At 35.5% G+C, this 8,530-nt stretch overlaps 1 non-coding gene across 1 annotated transcript; it reads left to right on the top strand.

The window, feature by feature from the left end:
• Positions 1-2,902: 2,902 nt before the first annotated feature.
• LOC132282756 (small nucleolar RNA R71) lies at positions 2,903-3,009 on the top strand. Its single transcript, XR_009471849.1, has one exon. It is a non-coding gene; the product is annotated as a small nucleolar RNA R71 (small nucleolar RNA).
• The last annotated feature ends 5,521 nt before the right edge of the window (positions 3,010-8,530 follow it).

Below are 8,530 nucleotides of genomic sequence, written 5' to 3'. Positions count from 1 at the left end.
AGAGAGAGATATTTGCCTGGAGAGAGAAGACGAAGAGAGTTGAGAGGGAGGTAGAGAAAGAAAGAAAGAAAAGAAAAAAAGAAAAAGAAAAAGAAAAGGAAAAATAAGGGAGGAAAGAGAAAGTGATAAAAAAAAATTAGGGTTGAGGTAGGAAGGCTAACAACCAAAGCATTTTCCGGAAATTCAAAAGACGCAATTTCGATAAATCGAAGGGTTTTTGATCGATTGAACACTTACTTCGATCAAGCCAAATGGATTTCGATCGATTGAGATGAGCTTCGATCGATCGAAATGGAAGATGAAAAGTCATAAATTCACAGGGTTTAATCGATCAAAGTGGAATTTCGATCAATTGAACTGGGCCTCAATCAATCGAAACTTCACTGGAAGTGTAAAAAATGTAAGAACTTGCCAGGAAACTGGATTTTTCAATTCAACTCATATCTAAACGCACGCATAAAAAAATCAAAACAAGAAATGTGGGAGGAATAATAGATTATATGATAAAAATGTTAGAGATGCGGAAGATCTAGCTAAATGTATTTTTTGGGAAGTGCTTGATGTGGTGGGGGTTAACCTTCAAGACATTTTGTAAAGTCCTTGCTTGCTAGTTTATGTGGTTTGGTCCTTATTTATGATTTTTTTTTTCTATTTTAGTGGGGGTATACCCTTGAATCTTTGTATTATATTGTTGATTTTAATATACTCCTTCATTTAGGAAAAAAAAAATAAAAAATGAGAGAGGAATAGGGTTTGCAAACCCTATGAAACACTAGTCTTTAACGTCTCTAGCAAGACGTTGGGCTCTTTTAGTCCGGATCAAACATCTTAGTAGACTTCCCCTCCTCAGTGGGGTGAATAAAACTTCGAATCCCACCCCAACAAACTATTCCCTAAGGAACTTGTTGGATTTGGTTCAAGTGAAATTGATGGCCTTTGGTCAACAAAACTTTTGGGCTTCCATGCCCGTTCAACACTAGATTTGAAAACATCTTTTGAAATCTCTTTGGAAGATAAACCATTTGACGTTTTAACACCAAGCAAAGACTCATTTTTGTCAAATTCATTTGCAAAACATTTTTCAACAACACCTATATCTTCATGTTTGTCCAAAGAGTTGTGTGTTGGATTAAAAATGTTCAACTTTACTTTCATGTGACCAAATGAAATCTTCACTTTCCTTTAATTGATGTTGGCATTAGCGGTAGCCAAGAAGGGACGGCCAAGGATAATAGGAATTTCGCTCTTAGGATTTGGGATCGGCTCCATGTCAATGACAACCAAATCAACCGGGAAGAAGAACTTATCAATTTTAATCAAAACATCTTCAATGATATCCCGGGGCTTCTTAATTGATCGGTCAGCTAGTTGCAAAACCACCGACATCAGTTTCAAATCACCTAAGCCCAATTGAACATAAACCGAGTAAGGGAGAAGATTCACACTTGCTCCTAAATCAAGAAGAGCCCGATTGATAACATGATCACCAATAGTGCATGAAGTAGTCTGTGAATCGGGGTCTTTAAATTTTGGTAGGGGTGTTGTGTTGCAAGATAGAGCTTACTTGTTCGGTTAAAAGAACTTTTCTCGGTACTTGGCTTTTGTTTTTCCTTTTAAGGATACAAAGATCTTTCAAAAAATTGGCATAAGCTGGAATTTGTCGAATTGCATCCAAGAGAGGGAGATTGATTTTTACTTGCCTAGACACATCAATGATTTCATTAGCCTTGCTTTGTTGCTTTTAAAGAGAGATGGATGCTTTTAAAGCATCTGAAAATGGAGCTTTAGGCTCAAAAGCTTTTTCAAAATCATTATTTAAAACATTTTCAACAATGGGATCTTTCACAATCAATGAAGGAGGAATGAGATGTGAGACGGGACAGGTGTCAACTTTGGGTTGCACCGGTTCACTCTCTTCATTGGAAACACCTACTTGGTTGTCAATAACTCTTCCACTTCTTAAAGTGGTCACCGCATTCACATGTTCAAGTGTATGACTTTCCAAAGAGGAATTGGTCTCCATAACAAATTGTTGCTTTGGTGGGGGATTCAAAGGCATTTTTCCTTTTTCCCTTGCATTCAACGTGCTAGCTATTTGCCCAACTTGGGTTTCTAGCTTTGCAATCGATTGGGAGTAAGAATGAAACAATTGAGTATTTGCCTCCAAAGTACCCAAAGCGGATAAAACTTTCTCTTCAAATGCGGGACTTCTTGAATTACCTTGAGAATATGATGATTGGTTTGGAAAATGAGAGTTTGAAAATTGGTTTGCATGTGATGCTTGGTAAGATGAATGATAACTTTGGGAACCTTGGCCTTGCAAAGGGGGCGGAACATACTTGCTTTGGAACCACTTTAGGGAGGGTTTGATCCTTCCCCTTGGCTTTTCTAAGAGAAGTTTGGATGGTTCCTCCACTCGAGATTATAGTGAGTGCCATAGGGATTATTCATTTGGTTAACAAAAGCAGTATTCATTTGTTCATGGTGTTCACTTTGCGCATGTCCATGAGGACAATTAGAAGTAGAATGCAAAACACTAGAACAAGTCATGCTTGATTCATTGGAAGGATGATGAGTATGATTAGGGGAAGAAGACACTTGATGTGTCAAATTTTGGTTGATTAAAAATTGATCAAACCTTTAAGATAGAGACTTCACTTCGGCGACTATCTCATTAGAATTATCAACTTGATATAAGCCTACATTCTTCCTTCCACCTATATTTCTACAATTTTTAGATGATAAAGATCGATGCATTGAGTTTTCACTTATGCTCTCATATAAGCGCCACACATCATCTTCATGCTTATCAAAATAAGAACCACCCATAGAAGCATCAACTATACCTTTATGGTTGTCTAACAAATTTTCAAAGAAGTATTGAACTAATTGCCATTTAAGGATGTTATGGTGTGGACATTTCCTAACCAAATCGTTCAATTGCTCCCATGCCTCATGAAACATTTCCCCATCCCCTTGTGAGAATTCACGAATTGAAGTTCTTATTGTATTGGTCTTAGACACCGGATAGTACTTTTTCAAGAACTATTGTTGCATCTCTGCCCAAGTAGTTATAGAAAAATGTCTCAAATTGTTAAACCATTATTTTGCTTTATCTTTTATAGTGAAAGGGAAGAATTTTATCCTCAAGACTTCTTCTGGTATGTTCATGTATTTCATGGTGGAACACACTTCAAGAAATTCATCTAAATGCTTATAAGGTTCTTCATTTGGTAGCCCATGGTAATTGGGAAACATTTGGATTATTTGTGGTTTAATCTCATAATGGTGTGCTCTAAATGGAGAGACTTGAATGCATATTGGTGCATTATACTCATTGGACACATAATGGTCTCTTAAAGCAAGGGAAGGATTCACAATTTGTGGCTCTACATAAACCCCATGATTTGCTTGAACAACGGGAGGTGGAGGTGGTACAAAAATGGCCGTGGCATTCCCATTGGAACTTGGCCTTGTTGTTGTGGAATGAAAGGTCTAGGTATGCCTAATGGTACTTGCATGTTATCTTGTTGTTGATGCACAATAGGGTGAAGAATGCCTTGTTGGTAGATGTGACCAAGGTCCTCAACATGTCCTCATTATGTTTTTCCATTGATGAAATGGAGTCACTTGAATTACCCTTTCCCCTAGGATTACGAACAATTGATTCAAGATTAAAATTCAATGGGACAAGAGTAGGATTCAAAGACCTACGACCATGCATGCACAATCAAAACAAGCAACAACTCAACAAATAGCAATTAGCAAACACTTCTCCTCCGCAACAAGTTAATCAACAACAAACCTCCACATACATTGATCATATACTCCCATGCTTTCAATAAATGCAAGAAAATAAATTGCCTCCTCGCGGGCCGACGATTTAACTAAGCAAAGAGAGTTAGAATAGCTTACAAAGGGTCCTTAAGTAACTTCAAAATATTTTTAACTTTTGCCTTACTTTGCTTTGTAATTTTTTTTTTTATTTTTTTTTATAGCTTTTTATACTTTACTTAGCTTAGCTTGCTTCTTTGCTTTAGAATTCCTTTGTGTCACTTTCCTTGGCTCCAAGTACCTAGCCAATCAAGAACAAATACAATAAGTAAACAAAGTAAAATAAAATAAAACAAGATCAAAGGAGTACTAATTCCTAATTAATCCCAAAATACGGCATTATAAATGCCCGGCAACGGCACCAAAACTTGGTGTTCTCGAAAACCAAAGCACAAGGTGTGATAAAATATGGCCAAATTTAAATTTGTAAAATGCCAGTACCACTACTAACTACTAACGTAGCAAGAATGAGTAGGGATCATCCCCAGGGAAAAGCAGGGTATTTTGCAATCAATATTGGATTAGTAGGTCGAATGATCAAAAGAGGGGTTTGTTTGATTAATTAAACTAATGGTCCTATTACAATAGTGTAATTAAGTGACACTCTAGAAATTAGAGAAAGTAATATGAGAGAAAGGTCTTGGGGCTTAGAGTTCACCACTAAGGTTTACTTCACTAAACACTAGCAATTGTAAATTAATGGGGAAATTCATGTTGTAAAATGTGTATGTGTGTCACCAATTGAAAACTAAGCATGGATGGCAAATAAGCATAGATTGTCTAATCAATCTAGTGAATAGCATAACCTATCAAATGAGACCAATAACCATTCAATTAAACAACAATTAGTGCACACACAAAAATCTAGAGAAATGTACTTCTTGCACTCATAAGTATAAAACATCAAACAATAAGAATGGATTGTCCACATATCTAAGAAATTAAATCAATTACACTACATCTAAGCCAATGACATGAAAATTAAGCTAATTAAATTAAGGAGGTGGCACATCCATCAAGAAATAAGTATGAACCATCAAATAAACCACAAGAGTAATCAATTAAGCACCATGCCTTGACCATCACTAGATTTATAAGATCAACACACATAGACATACATCAATTTCATTAAATCTAGAGAAAAACACATGAACATTCATTCTAGCATACTTACACATATGGATAGAGTTAAATGATCAATTGAAAGCATTAATCCATACAAATTATGTAAAAATCACAAGATCTATATTTATTAATGGTCAAAATATCAATTACAACTAAATTCCCAAAAATATACAAAAGGCTAGGTTTAGGAAGCAAGCCTAGGGGCTATCTCTAACCCCAAGAGAAGGATTTAGCCACTTATTGTAGTGGCCATGGAACCCTCAAGGGTTAGCTTCAAGGTTGACATCATTTTCTTCCTCCTTACTTTCTTCATAAAACCTTAGTTCTAGAGAGAGAAACTATTTCTATCTTTGGTAAAATATGAACTAGATGAACTTTTTACAAATTGGTTTAGTTAATCTATTACAAGCCTCTTTGAGTAGGCAACAAGTCAGAAATACTGCCTTTGATTGGTGGAAATTCGAAGCTACAAAAGTAGGTAGAGTCCGAGCGCGCTCGGGAATTAGACAGCACACTGCCAGCAATCATTTCGATCGATCAAACACTTGCTTCAATCGATCGAAGCTGACGTGTCATGAAAATATCTTCTTGGCCTTATTCGGATTGCTGAGCTAGCACCTACTTGATTTCGATCAATTGTAGCCTTCTTCGATCGATCGGGAATTCCTTCGATCAATTTGATCGAAGCTCACTGGTGCAATTTTCTGACTTCTTTCCATATTTGCTCCTTAACTCAGAATATGAGCTAAATGGCTCTTCTTAGCCTGTTTGAACTTTATTGACCTGAAATAGGTAAAAACACAAATAAATACTAAAACATGAAAGTAAGATAGATGAATGGACTAATATACCCTAACTTAGGTGTTAAAATACGCCACATTTGAGCACTTATCAGTAACCTTTGAAGTCTAGCACAACTACTGAAATAAAGCTCTTTTTCAGATCCGGTACATGTCGCACACCTGACAATGTTCACACCAACCTATCGTGTGTCTTGATCTTGACTGTTCCAATTCCTAAAATTTTGAAGGCTTTTCCATCCGCTGTCAAAATAAAACCACTTTTCACCTCTTTGTAGGAGGAGAAAAAATCCCTGGCACATATGAACAGAACAACCTGAATCAAGAATCCAACTGTCAGTAAATGACATAACTGAACACGAAATTTCCATGAGAACATAATCATCATATTCCGAATCACTCGTTGTAACAGCTACCACATAATCTGCCTCTTGAACCTTCTCTTTGCCATTCCCATTCTTTGCCTTCAGTTTGGGACATTGCATAATGATGTTCCCTAACTCATAACAGTAGTAACATTTCTTGTCCTTGTAATTCCTTGATTTGGACCTAAAGCTATTTGAATTTGAGCCTCAATTTTTTGTCCTCCCCTTTGCAGCTAAGTCCGTGGCCTCTCCGTCTTTGTCAATCTCCAACATTTTCCTCCTATTCTCATGAGAGAGAGAAATGTTGATTTGACCTCATCCAGGACTATAGTCTTCTTCCCATATAACTAGTCACCAAGTGATCATACCTTGTAGGAAAATAAGCCAAAAGAACTGTAACTTTGTCTTCGTCATCCATTTTTACCTCCATGTTTAATAGTTCCGAGAGAAGCCTATGAAACTCGTTGAGGTGGTCTTGTATCGTAGAACCCTCCTTCATGCTAAAATGCTAGAACTCTTTCTTGAGATTGATCCAATTATAAACAACTTTTCAAAATAGAGTTTTTCAAGCTTCTCCCAAATCTCATTTGCTAACGGCTCTATCATCACGTTATGATTGATTTCCTTTAACAAACACAATCGGATCGAAGAACAAGCTTCCATAGAAAGCTTTTCCCATTCGTCTTTCTTCGTTAGATCAGGATTATCATCTAAGGTTTTTATCAAACCTTCCTTAACAAGAATATCCTTCACCTCAACTTGCCACATACCAAAGTTGTTATTTTCATCAAATTTTTCAACTTCATATCTCATGGATTTGGAAGCCATCCTAAAATACCATAGTTTGCAACCTAGGCTCTGATACCACTTGTTTGGCATAACAGAAAAAAAAAAAAAAAAAAAAAAAACACACACACACACACACACACACACACACACCCATAAGACAAGATTTATACGTGGTTAACCATCACAAATAGGGCTACGTCCACAAGCGATATGATACATATCACTATATAGAAGAAGATTACAAATTGAAGAATGTTTTGGTTCTTCCAGACAATAATCACTCTTCTTACAACAAAACGTCACCCACCAAATGAAAAAATGCTCACCAAACGCTCTTAAGAAAAATCCCCAATAATTTATTCTAACTCTTCCCTCTTGATCATAATATCTCTCTGAAGGATCTCACTGGGATCTATGAAGGATCACATGGGCACTTCTTTCGTTGTATCTCATGCCTAATTTATAGGCCAACGTTGCCGCCTTTGTATAGCTGATTTATTACTGGCACAAATAAATTCATTTCTTATCAATTTCTTCCCTTAAAGTTTGTTTTCCTTAAAGTTTGCTTATTTCCTTATCAAACCCTCAACTTGCGCATTAAGTCATCCACATGACCAAACAGTTGACTACCATAATTGTATCGTTCAACCAATGAAATTATGCCAAAATCCCAACAACTTCAATATACCATAATTTCATAAATTGAACACAACTTTAATAGAAGTAGAAATCTAAAATTGAAAATGAAGTTACCTTTTTTCAAACTCATTTGTAAATTTTAGAAAGTGAACTCAATTGCAATCCCAATATAGCTGTTGTAGTTATCAGCAGTAAGGTCATGCAAATAGATGTACAAATTCAGAAAATGAACTCAACACCAACACAACAACAATTCTACTTAAATAGAACTACAAATTTTAAAACTGAAATTCTTCTTACGTTTTTTCAAACTCATTTAAAAATTTCTAAATATGATCTCAATTTTCATCCCAATATTGGATTAGTTGTAGTCCATAGCAGCAAGATCATGCAAATAGAACCAAATTCAGTAAGGTAATGGAAGTAGTACACAACAGCAATCCCATGCAAAAACATATTACCTTTTTTTAGGCCAAGTTGAAAATTCCAGAAAAATCACTCAATTTCATCCCAATATTGGCTTAGCTGTAGTGCACAACAACAAACATTTATACCATAGATTATAAAATTTTTAAGTTTATACATCATCTAAGTATATATTACATACCAAATTAAACACAAGAAGTTTACACAGAAAATTAACTAAATATCTATTACATGTCATATATTATACAAGATAGAAGTGTATGTAACTTCATTTTTCAACAACAATGATTATGAGCAAGAAGAAGGCAATCACAATAAACATTATTGTAATAGTAACACATCCACAACCTAGGAAGAGCATGTACTTCTGTTTACATTGTTCATTTTGAATCATTGCAATGACTCTGTTCAAGTCATCATGAACCTGTTTTTAAACTTGTGCACCTTAGTGCAACTCATCCACCCATATAAATGCATGGATATGTAACTACAATAAATATAAATTATACAATTAGGAAATAGTAAGAGAAATAACACCTAAAAGATTAAAGT

The sequence above is a fragment of the Cornus florida genome, unplaced genomic scaffold, assembly GCF_030987335.1.
Source record: "Cornus florida cultivar Cherokee Brave unplaced genomic scaffold, ASM3098733v1 CherokeeBrave_3.0.0_Hap2_Chr01, whole genome shotgun sequence".
Lineage (NCBI taxonomy): Eukaryota > Viridiplantae > Streptophyta > Magnoliopsida > Cornales > Cornaceae > Cornus > Cornus florida.
Note: the sequence above shows the minus strand (reverse complement) of the source record. Positions and strands in the feature narration are given on the sequence as shown.